The sequence below is a fragment of the Malus sylvestris genome, chromosome 3 (genome assembly GCF_916048215.2).
Source record: "Malus sylvestris chromosome 3, drMalSylv7.2, whole genome shotgun sequence".
NCBI lineage: Eukaryota > Viridiplantae > Streptophyta > Magnoliopsida > Rosales > Rosaceae > Malus > Malus sylvestris.
Genome location: NC_062262.1, coordinates 24,410,112 through 24,428,153, shown reverse-complemented (window position 1 = coordinate 24,428,153; position 18,042 = coordinate 24,410,112). Strand labels below are relative to the sequence as shown.

The following is an 18,042-nucleotide window of genomic DNA, read 5'->3' as shown; positions in this document are numbered from 1 at the left end:
GTGAGTATGAGGAACTAAACCCCCCTTAGCTAGTGGGGAATTTGAAACCATGTTCATTCTTACAATATGATTTGATTACTTTCAGTTGTGATTCATAAGTTGTGAATTCAATTTACTTATCCATTTGAATTAAAATTGATTTGTGTATGTTGGTTGAGAGTGCACACTTAATTTCCATGCATAAATATGATGCTAGGATATAAGGGAGTTTCACCTAATCGTTATGAACTTATATTCACAAGTAGTAAAGGTTGTTCGTCACAACCGTGTTAAGTAAATTCTTGGCATAAGTTTCATGCAATTCATAGTTACAAGTGTTTCGTCAATGCTTATGATTTTCATAGAACTTAATGATTCTTGCTTGTATCTCTATTATGCAATTCATGTAGGGAACTTGTGGGGAATGCTTTGGGTTGTTGTATGCAATCATCCAATTCAATGAAATTAGGAAAATCTGAGGATTAATTTAAGCGTACCTAATTAATCTGGGGTGTTGAGGTTCATGGTTTATTGAAAAGCAACTGGAAATCGTTTTATGTGCAAGTGTGTCATGTGTGGAGAAGAACCCTCTAGCTAGCCCATCATCCATAGTTTAACCATCACCCATCAATTCACCTAAATTTGCCTAAAAATCTGTTTAAATTATTCTTGCTTTGTTTTCCTTATTTTCGTCCAAAACCAAAATCCCCTTTATTTTATTAAAGTCATATTAGTTAGTACTTGTTTTAGATTGTGTTTTTAAGTGTTTTAAATCAAGATAACATCAATTTTCATCCAAACTTTATGTTAGTGGCAGAAACTGCCTTAGAGTTGTTTTTAGGCAGTTTTGAGTCTCTATAATTTGTTTTGAGTTTTGTGGCTTTGTTTTGAGTCTTGTAAGTTTAATTTCATGCTTTTAAGTTTGTTTTCACATATTTAAGTCAGTTTCAAGTGTTTTAGCAATCCCTCCTAATCCCCGGCCTAGAACGATCCCTACTTACATTCTTTACTACAATTGACAACAATAGGGTTTAATTTGTGTGTTAAGTTAATTTTCGCATCACAACTCCTAGCATCAAAGTTCAACTGCATCTAAGGGATCATTTTCTAAGAAAATCAAAAGTTACTCATTCTTTCTACCATTATGGCCGGACTAAACATGTTTCCAATTATGGTCATTTTGCTTTTGGCGAATTGCGCACTTCCAACGTTGGCGTATTTGGATGACTTGCCGGACGTGGTTGAGTGCAAAAAACATTTCAGCATAAAGTATGCATTCGACGTGTACAACTATGTTTTCAAAGGGAAGAAAATTGGTGACTTTAGTTGCCGGGCCCTTGTGACGTTGGGAAGACCGTGCCATAATGTTTTCGTGAACAACACCTTTACTTATGAGCACACCGGAAACAGAACTGCCATTCAAGCTAGAGCTGACCGAGTATTTAATCATTGTATAATTGTAACTTCTGTCCCACCTCATTCTTCGCTATCTTAAGCAGAAAATTGAACTTCTATAGGGCTAACAAATTTGTGGGATATTTCCTAAGTCAGAATAAAATTTCGATGTATTTGCTTTGATGCCTTGTTACAACTTCACTTTGTCGCATTAAGTTGTAAAGCATTATCTAAATGATTGAGGAATGAACGATAGTAATAAAACAACTACCACGCCAACTTAAAAACACGTCACGAAACATTGTAAGTAATAGAGATTAGTTTTACATTTGTTCGTCCTTTACTCGTGCATTACGTTCGGTTATTGCAGCTACACTGCATATTGATGTGTAATGTAACATCCCACATCGCCCAAGGGAGAGGATCCTATAAGGCTTATATGTATATTGTCATCTCTACCTAGCACGAGGCCTTTTAGAAGCTCACTGTCTTCGGGTTCCATCGGAACTCCGAAGTTAAGTGAGTTCGTGCGAAAGCAATCCCATGATGGGTGACCCACTGGGAAGTTCTCATGTGAGTTCCCAGAAAAAAAAAATAGTGAGGGCGTGGTCGGGGCCCAAAGCAGACAATATCGTGCTACGGTGGAGTCAATCCCGGAATGTGGTGGGAGCTTGGGCCGGGATGTGACATGTAATGCTTATTTTTCTAGAAACTTATTTTGCTCTTCGCCATGGCGTATTGCCCAAACTTCTTACAAAACGACGTTGAAATAGGCTTATGAAAGACTTTCGATTGACTCTTATTAGCCCTTTGGTTCAAGTTGTTATGGACATGCCACACTTTATAAAAAGTGTGTTCATTTTGCACCGCAAAAAGGGAAGCAAGAAAAATAATATGTACAATGCTTTATGGAACTCCACTCCAAAGAAATTATTTATATATATAAGAGGTACAATTCCAGTCATAAAAATTATTATAACTCTGTATCTTCTTTTTTTCTTTGGTTTGAATAACCAAAACCAGAACATTTGTTGAATAATTTTAAACTTATCATTGATGCAACTGCAACTCATTACCATTATATTCGGGCTTGTGGGGCATGAGTATTGTACCATACGCAGTAGGGTGCGATATAATACTAATTTGTGCTAAAATGAGTACCAAGAAAGTGGTGCTCATTTACTTAATCTATTGGACTTCAACAATTCTTCGCTTCTTGCTCATTTACTTAATCTATTGGACTTCAACAATTCTTCGCTTCTTAACATATTAATCTCTTACTCCACATTTTCATTTTGATATAGTAGGAATAATGATGCCGAGAAATACGTTTGTCCATTTACTGCAGAACAATTAAGGCTAGTCGCGCTCTTTTTCTTGCTTGACATCTCATTTTCACGCAACGATATCCACTAACACGACATGAAAGTTTAGTTCACGATTTTCGCAACTTTATTGTAACAAACTTGTCTATGTATTAATTTGAAACAAATAATTTTTGTGTGAAATAATAAATAGCTATGTGATTGTTGAGATTAATTAAACAATTTATGGGAACTTGTAAGTTGCGTTTATGGTACCAAAATATATATCAAATTAGAAACTCTTGTATTTGATACCTCACATCAGTAAATACGTTGCTAAAGTAGTTTTAAAGGAAAATGCGTTTTTCATTTTACGAATGACCGCACCTTTGCCTTGTCCCTTATAAATGTACAACTCCTTGCGTCAAAGTATAACTGCATCTAAGGGATCATTTTCTAAGAAAATCAAAAGTTAGTCATTCTTTCCCCCATTATGGCTGAACTAAACATGTTTCCAATTATGGTCATTTTGCTTTTGGCGAATTGTGCACTTCCAACGTTGGCGCATTTGGATGACTCGCTGGCCGTGGTTGAGTGCAAAAAACATTTCAGCATAAAGTATGCATTTGACGTGTACAACTATGTTTTCAAAGGGTAGAAAATTGGTGACTTTAGTTGCCGGGCCCTTATGGCATTGGGAAGACCATGCCATAATGTTTTCGTGAACAGCACCTTTACTTATGAGCACACCGGAAACAGAACTACCATTCAAGCTAGAGCTGACCGAGTATTTAATCGTTGTATAATTGCAACTTCCGTCCCACCTCATTCTTCGCTATCTTAAGCAAAGAATTGAACTTGTCTAGGGCTAACAAATTTGTGGGATATTTCATGTGTCAGAATAAAATTTCGATGTATTTGCTTGATGCCTTGTTACGACTTCACTTTGTTGCTTTGAGTTGTAAAACATTATCTAAATGATTGAGGAATGAACAATAGTAACAAAACAACTACCACACCAACTTAAAAAACTTCGTGAAACATTGTAAGTAATAGAGATAAATTTTACATTTGTTTGACCTTTACATGTGCATACCGTTTGGTTATTGCAGCTACACTGCATATTGATGTGTAATGCTTATTTTTCTAGAAGCTTACGTTGCTTGTATGATCACGATCTTCCTAGTAACAGTCATACATGTCTTCTTCATTGTTTCCGGGTCCAAGTTGAGAAAGATGAAAACTTTGCCATGCCATATTGTGCAAAATTCTTAAAACGATATTGAAATAGGCTTATTAAAGGCTGTTGATTGACTCCTATTGGCCTTTTTGTTCAAGTTGTTATGAACATGGTACACTTTGTAAAAGTGTGTTCATTTTGCGCACCTCTCCGTATCTTTTTCTTTCTTTTTTTTACCCTTTTTTTCTTTGGTCTGAATAACCAAAGCTTGAATATTTGTTGAATGATTTGAAACTTATTATTGACGCAATTGTAGCTTGTTAACGTTATATTCGGGCGTGTGGGGCATAAGTATTGTACCGTACGCAGTAGGGTGCGACATAATATTTGTGCTAAAATGAATTTACCAAGAAAGAGGTGCTCATTTACTTTGTACTTCAACAATTCTTCACTTCTTAACCAATTTAATCTCTTACGTCAAATTTTCATATTGACATAGTAGGAATAATAATGCTGGAGAAATATGTTTCTTCATTTACTGCAGAACAATTATGGCTTGTCATTTTCTTTTTCCTGCTTGTCATCTCTTTTTCACGCAACGATAGTCACTAACACAACATGCAAGTTTCGTTCACGGTTTTCGCAAACTCTGTTGTAATAAACTAGTCATTGAATTAATTTGCAAACAAGTTATATTTGTGCGAAATAATAAATAGCTATGTGATTATTGAGATTAATTAAACAATTTATGGGAACTTGTAAGTTGCGTTTGTGCCACCAAAATAAATACCAAATTAGAAACTCTCATATTTGATACCTCACATCAATAAATACATTGCTAAAGTAGTTTTAAAGGAAAATGCGTTTTTCATTTTTCGAATGACTCGCACATTTGCCTCATCCATTATAAGTGTTGCGTCAAAGTTCAACTGCATCTAAGGGATCATTTTCTAAGAAAATCAAATGTTACTCGTTCTTTCCACAATTATGGCCAGATTAAACATGTATCCAATTGTCATAGAAACTACTCACTCCTTGGCTAGTTCCCAAGGCTAGTGCGTGGTCCAGCCCCTCTGCCTTGGATTGAGGCTTGCCCTTTGGAATGGTAAATAAATTCATCACCTTCCCCGGTGAAATTTTCTCGGTGTTCTATGTCGTACCTCTTTGGTTTTAGCATCAAATGCTGCAATAGAATTTGAAGAAGAAGAACGTCATTGAAATTATACTGAATTTGAAGGGGGGGGAAACGTAGAAAACACTAAGCATATTGAGTGTCAAGCTTCTCATAATATTTATTGCCAACACTCTCAACACCTACAAGCCTTGCCCATATATTGTGGATCATAGTTTGCCTACAGCAATCAAATAAAATTTGTTAGATACACTAGAGAAACAAAATGACAAATCCACCACTCACTTCGCAAAAATACTTGCCCTACAAATGCACCCAAAGTTTTCTTGTTAAATGCAGGTTCTCGTTCTACCAGTGTAACCATACTTAATAGTCAACATTGGACATTACATAATCAAGTTACAAAATATCATTTTTTCAAGTCCCAGAACAGATGCACCCTAACGAGAAATATGAATGTAATTGAAGTTACAAATCCAAGACCTAACATGTATATGGAAGTTGAAAGGTTAGTTATACATTGTAAACCAAAATAAAACAGAATCACTGAAAACGTATGTTTTGACAGGAAACTGAGCATATATGGTATATATATCATGTGCATGTAGTACACATGGTGTGCATATCATATGCATGTCGTGTACATACAATGTATATAGTGCGTATTTACATATTTGGTACATAGTTTAGGACATGGTAAGCGCTCAAGATAACATAGATACATAGTCCTCATGTTTATGTATTATATAATAGTTAGCAAATACATTGCACAACTATGTTACTTTGCTTAACATTCTAGTAGTTGTTGATAATTTATAGTTGTCACAGCCCGACGCATCCAGCTAAAGTTACTCAGCAGTTCATTCAATGGAAAAACAGAGATAATACAATCAAAGCATCTAGTACATTAACATCCAATTCAACGATCTTTTGCATAGTAAAGTAATATGGTTTTGTCCCCAGAGAAGTGGATGGATAAACTTAAGCATATTTAGTAATTACAAATGAACCATTTACACATGCTTTCTTTCTAAAAATAAAATTCCCAATTTATAATAACTTGAGCTATATTTATTTATAATAGCACAAGTTTTGCAGATTTGATATTTTTCAATATATAGCTATAAACAATTGTTTTATGTTACATTCACCTCTCACAGACCCTGCGTAAAGCGGGAGCCTTGTGCACTGGGTACGACCTTTTTAAACAATTGTTTTATGTTACATTCAAAACAAAGGAAACAAATAAACAAAGGAAACAAATAATGAGAGGGAAAGCGTTAAAGAAGAGAAAATTGAGCCTTTTTGAACTAGCAATCTCCAAGGGCCCTAGAAACTTCAAGGCGCCTCTGGAGTCGTCCATTTGAACTCACACTACCGCCATCCTATGTGACAACACAACATGTTTCAATTAGATTCATATAGAAGTTATAAAACATGAATTACATGCACAAGAAATCTTATAAAAAAGGTCGTACCCAGTGCACAAGGCTCCCGCTTTACGCAGGGTCTGGGAGAGGTGAATGTCGGCTAGCCTTACCCCCATTTATGGAAATAAAATATTATTATCCGGACTTGAGGAAAAATGAAATCATCAGTCCCCCAGAAAGTAGCAGACATAAAAAGCAATATAAACTCAACTAAGTCTTAATCACACTTTACATATACATAATCCTTACCTTCTGCATACGAGCACGCTCCGGTACGCTCGTGCATAGGTGGCTTCGGGTTTCCTGATTAAACAATCTCTTTCAGATTACATGCTTCATTTGAACCATGTAGCAGTCCCTCGGTGGGAGATGATCGAGTTATTGATATTAAACTCAACTGGTCAAAACGTGTGAGATAGATGATTTTTACATTACGGGAGAATAATGGTTACAAAGCTGATTAAATACTCAGATATACATAGATTAACTAGAAGACAACACAGCTAAACAAAGTTAACAAACTCTAACATATTCTTTTAATAACATTGACTCTAACATATAAGAAACTAACCAAGTCTTGACCGTTGATATTTGATGATTGTCAGAAGGTCTTTACTCCTAAAAGTTGATAAGGTTGGTCCATCACAAATGACATAGAGATAAGGAACAAGTAGAAAACTATAAGCTTTAGTCATTTGCATCACCCCAAACTTAGAAGTCACTAGAAAAATGCCCGCGCGTTGCTACGGGACTTGAATGCACCAGCCTTAACTACATGAATAAGACACATTTAACCTGAAAAAAAATTCAACATAATCATGAACGAACAAAAAGGATAGATGAGTGATCGGTGTAGGTAAGATAAGTAGCTTAACTTTTATATACATTCAACCGAGCTGATTACAAAAGATGTGGTTGCAAAAAATGCTCTGTTTCCCTAAGCAACATGCATTTTACATATGTATTGCCTTTAAAGTTAAGATGGCAAAATATATGTCCTGGAGGCCAGTCACCTGTTTTAGCAGTTAAACAAAAAAACATAAAAAGTGTTTCGTTCTGGTTGCAGCAGCTAAGCAACTAAGTAGAAGAATGTTTGTTCAAGTTGATGCAATGAGAGTTCTCGTTATACATGAACACTAAGCAAAATTAACTGGGTTAGTTTGTTGATATGCAACCCAAAATTAACACTAATAAAAATAGCACTTGAATCATATGCATAAGCAAAAGCAGATATTAAACATGAGAAAAAATACATGGAAAAGAAAACAATGTTAAATATCCTAGGTGCTCCATTTATAATTCTTCTCTATTTCTATATATTTAAACTACCAATTATCAGCACAAATATTTCATTTCCTTGCAACTACCACAACCACATATAAAACATACTTGATAGAGCATGTAATTGCTTTAAGTACATCTTTATCAAAAAATTCATTGGCTCGGAAATGCAGAGTGTTGCAATGGAAACATGAAAACCGAATATAGGAGTGTGAATTAAGTGTGCCGTATGCTATATCAATGTCAACATTTCATTTTTACTTAAAATAGCCCCAAAGATTATATAATAATACAGAACTCCCCAAACCACTTGCCATAACAAAAAAATGCTGAGAATAAACATGTGTCAATATGTAGCTAAAGGAAGACATAAACTACAAATCAACAGTGAATAAAAACAAAATCTCAGAGACCAAACATGCACAAACATGCAGCAAAAAGCAAAAAAAATGTTGGAAAAACTGACCTTAATTGTGATTCTAACGAAAACAGCGAGGTTGAATGAACCTACGGATCATGCGTAACCCTCTCCTAAAACCAAACCAAACGCAAGATAAGCTAAATAACAAATAACTTTATTCAATAAATTTACAAAATTAACTCCAAATCACTAAATTAGCCTCTTGAATTCAGCTAGAGAACTCATCAGGAAACCCAACATTTTTTTAGAATATGATTAGCATTCTCACCTGTCATTTTCAATGCGAATTTCACACTTGCTTTCGACTCTTGCATTGTCAACCACTTTTGTTCCAAATCTTGTATTCCAGTAACCGGTCCCCAACATCTTGCAATTAAATAAAGGAGCATTGTAAGATTGCAGAGATGCATAGAACAGATAAAGCTAATGACAGAAACCTAAGCTACTTCACCTCTTCCATAAGTCCATGTCTCCACCCAAGCCTAAACATCCCGACATTGCCCTGATAAGTGTGTTGTCCTCACCTGCAAGATTTACAAAGAAGCAGAGAAATTGATGCATAACCAGAGATTAAAAAATTGCAGCCAGACTAAAAGGAACAAATTGAAAACACTAAAAAGAAAACAGCCAACTGACCTCATAAACCTTTACCTGTGCTTCTCTTTTACATGCTCCTTCTGCATAAACTTCTATAGTGTTTATTTCTCCTTTTCGATTTAGAAATCCGCAATTCTGCTATAGAAAATGAGAGAATTGAATTACACATATTTTAGAATGACATTCCACCCTCTCCTGCCAATATCCTTTTAGAATGACATTCCTACCCATTTGCAAAACAAATTACAAACAAATCATAAAAGTGTCTTCATTCAGAAAACCTCACTTCTAAACGTGTCATGTCCAAAATTCTCCCATTTTCAACATGTATTTTTCAAGAAGAGACATACACCGGCACACATACAATGAAAATCATATGAAAAAAAAGAGCCAAGAAATCACATAAAAGCATCAATCTTCGAAATTTTATTTTCCTTTCTCTCAATTATCACAGTCACCAAACAAAGGGTAAGTCTACAAATGTCAATTTTTATGCCACAAATTTGTGATGCATTACAATCTAAAATCACACACATACAATCATACATACACATACATGAGAGGAAAGGAAGCAAATATTTTCAACAAACGCGATGGAATTCCTTACCTGATAAAGGTTTGGTCCGGTGATGTGTACTATCCAGACTTTGCACATCCAGAAAGTGAAAAATATGACCTACCAAGGAAATCAAAGCATGCATGTGTTAGGTTTATCATTTGTCTGTCAAACTGTGCAGTAGAGACCAAAATCAAAGACATCGGTGTGTTTTACCTTTGAATCCAGTTTCCAGACTGATTTGCAGTGGCGGACTGCATACGAAGTTGCAGGCCTCCTTGATTTTCTTTTGCTTAGCGGGAGAGAAGGAGGCTCTGGGTTTATTGGGGAGATGATCGAAGCTTATGGAAAACTTATACAGCTACCCAATGGAAAACAAACGGTATTAGGCATAAAAACAGAGTAAAATGTAGAATCAATTCAGAAACTGGTAATGGCTTTATTAAAAAACAAAAAGTAATGAGCTTCTGTTGTTTAGAATGTCGTATTTTCAAAAACAAAAGGTTCAGATTTTGAATCTAAACTCAATTTTGTTCTTTGAAAAAAAGTGAAGGATAAACTTTCTTGTCAAAAAACACATTTGGCCATACGTCTATGATTTTAGGGAGAGAGAGAGAGAGAGAGGGAGATACCTCCTGCCTTTACTGGAAACTTGCCAACAGGAGATTTTCTAGGGGCTGAGCCTTTAATCCTGCATAAATCAAAAGACCCATTTCAGTTCCAATATCAAAATCAAAAACTTCAAATTCAAGCAAAAGCTGGGATTTTTTGTTCCTGGTTTGTACAAATCAAATTAAAATCAGATTCTCAATTACCTTGCAGTTTCTTGTTTGCATCGGAGGCTAGCCCTGAGATAACCTCTTGAACTCCCAGGGCTGAGACTCACTCCTGAGATCACCTTCGTACCGCCCGAAACTGTGTACTGCAGCTCCTGCAACCGAGCCACACATCTATCCATCTTCACAAACCCACATAACAACACAAAACCATTAGTCCAAAACACACACTAAACTTTCATTCAATTAAGTCTCAAAAACTTTAATTAAGTTAAAAAGAACAGTCCAATATATACAGAAACCGAGAAAAACAGAACAAACAGTGGTGCAAAGGTGTATAATGACACTAAATCTTCAAATGAAAAAAAAAATACCCAAACCAATATAAAAGCCAAAGTCATCCCTAGCAACTGTAAAATAACAATTAAAAAACGAAACTCATATAAGTTCACAACAAATTAAAACGCCTAGATCAACATTAACATTAAATTAGCTACAAACCTAGATAAACCAACACTAAATTAGACTATACTAATAACACATAAGCTTCAAACCAATGCCAAATCAAAAATTTGGATAAAACCAACAACAAAACCACACCTTGTTCCTGTTCTGTCTCCCTTCCCTTGCTTTTCTCTTTTGCCCACTCCCCACATTAAGCCTTTTCCCCTCATTTTTTTTCTCTTTTGGCTGCTCACTTAACCCGTATTTTTTTTTCTCTTCACCTTGCTCGATTTCCAGCCCCCCCCCCTTTTTCTTCCACATCTATATTTTTTTCCTCATTTTTTCCATCACTACTCTTGACACTAATTCTCCACTCTTTTTATCTATTAATTATTTCACTCGGTCAAAACATGGGATCACATTTTCTCAAGCAGCCCAAAAAAACTGACCAACCCAAAATCAGAAAAACATCCAAACTAAAACATACAATCACCATTGTCAAGCAGCAAACGATAAATTAGAAATACAAAACAAAGAAAAAAAAACAGAAACACACTAAAACATGCCATCGGTGAACACCATACCTTGGAAAGGGTAGACACACGCAGCTATTCGAGACCAATCCCACCGAAACAAAATTTGTGCGTTTCGACAAAAGGAGAAGAAATCCAAATCTCAACCAATTGGCCCGTCGTCTGAAAATCGAGAGCGCAAACAAAATCCCAAAATAAACCAAAAGTAGGGTTTCCTTGGTGGGTATTTTGTGAGAGGGAAATCAGAAGATTTGAGGACTGAAGAAAAGAAGGGAAAGGTGGGTTCGTGGTGAGTGAAGGGGTGAAAAGAAATCCCTGGAAATCCGCCTACCCCATACTTCTCCCTTACTCTCTCTCTCCCTAAACCCATACCTCCCTGCCGAAAATCCTCTCCCCTAAATCCCGACGATCCTCTCCCTCCAACCTGTCAACCCTTCTGTCCCCCTTCCCTCCCTCCAACCTGTCAACCCTTCTGTCCCCCTTCCCTCTCTCTCCCTGAGTCAAATTTGAGAGAAACGGTGCTCTAGGTGTTCGTCGCAGGAATCTCCTGGCGGACGAGCACACAGCTCCCCTGGGAGAATGGCGTCGGTCTGTCGTACTTCTGCTTTCTTCTTGGGCTCGCTCGGGCAAGCCTTTGTCGGGCAGATCTTGGTCGGGCAATACACACTTCGGGCAAGGCTCGTCGGACAGTTCTGAAAGAGAAGGACAGAGTTAATTTGAAAGGGTGCCTTCGTGGGGCCTTAGATGTAGGCCTTAAGGCTCATAATCAAGATTAACTTTGTCGTGCTCAGGCGTGCCACTGCCATCTTCAGTATGGCAGATGTTGAATGGGTGTTAAGCTTTGATTGAATATGTATACGCCCGAGAAACCAAGTTAGATATAACAGGTGCCTTTGTAAGGCCTTAGGTATAGGTCTTGAGGCTTCCTGTCAAACTAAACCAGCGCTTGGATGTATCATATTTGGTCTTTTATGGTTGCCAGAGTCTTATCACTATTATACTTTTGATTATCTGAATCCAAGAGGTAGGACGAACCCAAATGAGTGCCTTTGTAGGGCCTTAGGTATAGGCCTTGAGGCTTCCCATCAGAGTTAATCCTTATACTCGGACCAACTAGACCACAACATGAAATGAAGCTAAATAGATGCCTTCGTGGGGCCTTAGGTGTAGGCCTTGAGGCTTTCTATCAGAATTCACTCCATGCTTAAGCCTTTTCTACGAATCAAGATATAATAGCAACAAAACGGAGAAATAGATTGATTACTTGCGCCCCAAGTAACTTCGGACTTCTCGCTTATCAAGGATTGTCGTGGATGGGTTGAGTCCACATAGAGTTCTTTTTTATGCCTTGAGGCCAAGGACTTTTAAACTGATCTTTAAATTACATGCCCGCCGGGCTTAAGACTTAGATCTGATTTGAACTCTGACGCGATTCAGATCGGATCCAAGTGCTGAAGACTCATTTTCATTATGACTTTGCTAGAAATAACTTGTATATAACTGGGAATATATAACATGTTATTGTGCTTTTAAAAGAAAGAAAAGACAAAGACAGAGCAAAGATAGTCGGGTAAGTTTGAACCTTATCGGCCAAGGCTGAACTTCTTACAAAATCTATCTTTGTGGTTCTGTCAGAGGTCTGAAAGCTTTTAGAGGGGTTGACGGGGGAGAAGAGGATACAAAATGAATCGATACCACCATGAACAAGGTAGCAGAGCTATTACAGGGGTTTAGGAAGGTTTATCCCGAATGGGATGAAGGCTTGTGCTGACTACAGCTTTGTTGAAGGCAAATCTGGCTTGAGCAGAGTTTTGGCTTTTGTTTGTTTGTTTGAGTGTTCTTAATTCTGTCTTCTCTTCCTCCTTTTATAGACGACTTCAGCTTGGGTTCCTGTAGCAAATAGCGGTGCCCGAATGCGGTTTGGTGATGACTCACTTGCTTTTTTACATGAATGCCACCAATAAAGTACTTTATTGGGCTGTGCAGTGACTGAATGACCTACCCCCTGTGGTCTTTGAGCAGGTAAGCAGGTGGCCTTTGTAACTTGTGCCCAGCCGAAAGCCTCTTTCCTGCCTCCTAAGTTTTCCTCTGGGCCTTGGGTTTGGGCCGGCTTTCTCTCTGGCCCAAAGTTCAGATTTTATTCCAAACAGTGCCCCCTTCAATTGATGTTAAGGTTGGGATCCCAAGCGCCAACATTAAATGAATAACAGCATGCGTGCCCTTTGAGCTTCTTGCGACCTTTAAACTGCCTTCTGGTTCTCTATAAATTCTGGCTTTGGAAACCCTTTTCAAATCATCACCTCCTCTTCATTTTGGTCTTCACCCTTCATCCACCTTGAATCCTTCCGTCTCCCCACTGAGAAATAGGTTCCTCAGGTTTTGAGTGGAGTTTCCTGAAACTCCCCCTTCGTGAGAAAAAAGAAAGTTTTCACCTGATGATTGCTACCTCCAACACCTTTGGTCGATCACCCCTCTACCTCCAACACCCTTGGTCAGGAGGTCTCCCCTTGATGACTGATCTTCCCACAACTTGTGGTGATAAGTCGGGCTTCATCATCATACATGGTGAAGATCTTGTGGGAGGGTCCTCTACCAAGCTCATGTTGGCCGCACAACCCGATCACCTGATTGGGTTCAACCAAGAAGATAGCGGGAAACCAGTTGAAGACACCAACACTTTCAGAGAGGATCAAATGTAATACATAAGATTTGGTATCTTGTAATCTCATCAATTTGTCGACATGAAATAAGTATTTTTATCTATTTCTGCACCTCTGTCTTCTTTAAATGTTTGGATGAACAAAATACCGTATGTGAATTTCTAAGGTCCGTCCCACTCTGCTCCCTCTTCGATATAACAATCCCTAACATCCCATAATGTAGGACAATATTTCTTCAAGAATTTTGCATTAATAGGGTGTTTCTGCTCATTGCCTTCGAGGTCTGCTAGATAATATCCTCCTTTGTTCAAAACCCTACTAATAATAAAATGACCTTCCCATGTCGGGCTCCATTTCCCAAAGCCACGCAGCTGAGCGCCTAGCGGGAGGACCGTTTTCCACGCTAAATCTCCTTCCTTGAAAGACTTTAACTTCACCCTTTTGTTATAAGCTCGGGCAACAACAATCTTTCCTTCTTGAATCTGGTTCAAGGCTTCAATTCGGGCTGCATCCAGATCTTCAATACCTTGACACATGGCTTCGATATATTCTGCACTATGCAACCCAAATTGGTTTTGAATTCTTACGGAACTGACGTTGATTTCCATAGGAAGCACCGCATCTTACCCGAAAGTTAAGGCATAAGGAGTCGTGCCTGTCCCCGCTCTTTTAGAAGTCCGGTATGCCCACAACGTGTTCCCTAGCATCTCATGCCACCTTTCTGGACTATCAATCACCATCCTTTTAATAATGTTGACCAAGATCTTGTTGCTAGCCTCTGCTTGCCCATTTGACTGAGGGTAGTATGGACTGGATTGGATCATCTTTATTTTGTACTTGCTTGCAAACTCTTCAACCTCCTTTGAAATAAAAGATGGCCCACGATCCGTTACTATAGTTTCAGGCACCCCATACCTGTGCAGGATCTTGGTCTCAATAAAATTCTTGACCACGGCTGAAGTTATGGATTTTACTGCCGATGCTTCTACCCATTTGGTGAAGTAATCCGTTGCCACAATTATGAAAGTATGTCCCTTACTAGAGGCCGGATAAATCTGCCCGATGAAGTCCATTGCCCATCCTCGGAACGGCCAAGGCTTGACCACTGGATTGAGAGGTATTGATGGTACGTGCTGGAGAGGTCCATGTCTCTGACATTCTTCACATCCGCGGGCATAGGACTTACAATCTTTTTCCATGTCGGGCCAGAAATAACCATACCTTCTGAGTAGCCATCTCATCTTTGTTCCCGCTTGATGTGCTCCACATATTCCCTCATGTACTTCGGCCATTACTCTCATGGATTCCTCTAGGCCTAAGCATTTTAATAGCAACCCATCTGGGGTCTTTCTCAACAGATTTTTTGTCCACAAGACATACTTGGTTGCTTGCTGCCTGTTCTTCTTACTTGTGGGTGAAGAAGGATCTTTCAGATACTGAGTAATAGGTGTCCTCCAATCTTCCACCTCGGTCTCTAGAACCATTACATCCAGACTGAACCTCCGATCTAAGATAGAGGGAAGGTTTCTTGTTTGGATCTCAACATCAACACCATACCTCCTTTCTTGCATTGGCACTCCTGAAGCTAGTTGCGCCATTTCATTGGCTGCCAAGTTAGATCCCCTAGGAATGTGATTGACTGATATCTCAGACTCCCACAAACTTAGCAGTTGTGTTGCTGCCATATAGTACCCTGCCATAGTGATATGTCTGCATTTGAACTCGCCATTTAGTTGATTTATCACTAACTCTGAATCACCAAAGATCTCTACCTCAGTTGCCCCCAAGTCCATCAGGATTTCTAGGCCGATAATCAATGCCTCATACTCCGCCCGATTATTGGTATTTTCTTGATAATCAAGTAGGAAGGAATAGTAATGATAAACCCCTTGAGGGTTTATAATCACAATTCCAGCTCCTGCTGCCCTCTGAGTGTAGGATCCATCGAAATATAGCTTCCAAGGTGTAATCCAAAGACCTGCTACTCTCCTTATCTCTTGCTGGATCCAATCTTCTTTGACCGAAACATCACTTCTTGGTGGGATCCATATATTAGCAACTTCTAAACTTCCCGGGATATTGATTTCCTCGCTTTGAGACTCCTGATGTTCGGTCAGGAAGTCAACAATTGCCTGGCCTTTGACTGCCCTCTGGGGTATGTACTGAAAACTGAATTCTGATAATGCTAGAATCCACTTTCCAATCCTCCCTGCTAGCATAGGTCTTGACAACATATACTTTATCACATCTGTTTTGGCGATAATGTGCACATGACAAGGTAGCATGTAATGCCTTAGCTTGCTGGCAGTAAAATATAGAGCCAAACACAGTTTTTCCACCGGAGAATATCTTGTTTCTACCTCGGTCAGAATTCTGCTGAGGTAATACACAGCCTGCTCTTTTCCTCCTTCATTATTCTGGGCTAGTAGACTCCCAATTGATCTTTCTGATGCAGAAATATATAGTTTCAATGGCTTTCCCCTTTGAGGTGGCACCAGCACTGGTGGGGAAGTTAAGTAAGCCTTGATGCTATCAAATGCCTGCTGGTGGGTAGGCCCCCACTCAAAATTCTCCCTATCCTTCAATCTCAGTAGCGGAGTTAGTGGCTGGATTTTGCCCGCCAAATTGGCAATGAATCTTCTTAAGAAGTTGATTTTACCTAGCAATCTCTGAAGCTGTACTTTGTTGGTAGGTGGAAGTGACTCTAATATTGCCCGAGACTTATTTTTGTCCACCTCCACACCTCTCTGATGCACCAAGAATCCCAAAAAATTGCCCGCTCTTACTCCAAAAGCGCATTTCTTTGGATTCATCTTCAACTTGTGGATCCGCATCCTTATCAATGCTTGCTTGAGGTCCACGAGATGCTGCTCTTCTGTCTTAGATTTCACCACAATGTCATCGATATACACCTCCATGCTTTGGCCAATTAAATCATGAAAAATGGCATTCATTGCCCTTTGATACGTGGCGCCTGCATTTTTGAGCCCGAATGGCATGACCAGATATTCATATGCCCCCACATGACCAGGACATCTAAAAGCTGTCTTATGAATATCCTCTGGCGCCATCTTTATTTGATTGTAACCGGCATTTCCATCCATAAACGATAAAACTTTATGCTTTGCTACAGCATCTATGGATAAGTCAGCCATGGGCATGGGATATTCATCATTTGGTGTGGCGCTATTAATATTCCTATAATCAACACAACACCGTACTGCTTTTGTTATAGCTTTTAAAACGGGTACAATGTTGGCTAGCCACTCTACATATTTGGCTGGTCTAATAAAGCCAGCTTTCACCAGCCTTTCAATTTCTTCTTTGACTTTTTCTTCTATCTCCTTTGACATCCTTCGTGGTGCCTGCTTGACAGGTTTATATCCTTCCTTGATGGGCATTCTATGTTCCACCAAGGCTGGGTCTAATCCTGGCATCTCGGTGTAATGCCAAGCAAAACAATCTTTGAATTCTTGCAAAAGAGAGATAATCTTGGCCCGATCTTCAATCCTTAATAAACCGCTGATTTGAATTGGTCTCGGATCCTCTTCTGTGCCTAGATCAATAACTTCCAATGGATCCTGGACTTCTGGAGGTGGCTTATCAGGTTCTGCACACAAAAATTCAACTAACTCCGGGTTCTCGGGCAGACCGTCTGGCTCGTCTATATCGTAGACGCATTCGGCCATTTGAATGGCCTTATCTAACTCCTCTGTGCAAGATTCTTCCTCATTTTCCTGCTGGCTGGTAGAAACTTTCCCCTGCCACTCCTGCTCTTCTTTATCCAAGAGCTTTTCTTCCTGTCTTCTTCCCTTTCCATACACCAACAGTCTTTTAATCAGGGATTTGACTGCCATGACCTGATCTTTCTTCTTTTGTTCGATCATTGATGGTATAGAGAGTTTGGTATAAGACAGGGTCTCTCCCACTCCTCCTTGGTAAGGAGCATCCCTTGTTCTAGAAGCTTTCGGGCCGTCACCTTGGTAGGGCGGCCGTTCTCATCAGCTCCTAAACATTTCAAGATTCCCACGTTGGGATTGTAGAAACTTGCTTCTGCAACATTAGCTGAGGGGAGGAACGGCCGTGATTCGGCCTCTACCAACTCCCAAAAGCTTGATCCTTCAGTACTTGCCTCGTGGTATACAGCCACTTGTTGATGAAGAGTAGAAGGTATGGCTAAACTTTGATGAATCCAATCTCTTCCAAGTAGGGCCCCGTAAGTGGAAGTGCAGTCTACTACAAAGAACGCCAACATTATTTTCTTGGACCCCAGATCTACCTCCAAAGGTAATATCCCATGAGTCCTGGTGATGGCACCTGAAAAGCTCGAGACTGTAAGGTTTGTGGGAATAAG

General features: G+C 38.9%; 1 long non-coding RNA gene across 1 annotated transcript; it reads right to left on the bottom strand.

The window, feature by feature from the left end:
* Positions 1 to 7,277: 7,277 nt before the first annotated feature.
* Positions 7,278 to 11,546, bottom strand: LOC126614204 (uncharacterized). Its single transcript, XR_007620309.1, has 10 exons — positions 11,489 to 11,546; positions 11,080 to 11,452; positions 10,091 to 10,233; positions 9,908 to 9,966; positions 9,492 to 9,636; positions 9,327 to 9,395; positions 8,759 to 8,854; positions 8,391 to 8,646; positions 8,168 to 8,232; positions 7,278 to 7,433 (listed from the first exon to the last, which is right to left on the bottom strand). It is a non-coding gene; the product is annotated as an uncharacterized LOC126614204 (long non-coding RNA).
* Positions 11,547 to 18,042: the final 6,496 nt, after the last annotated feature.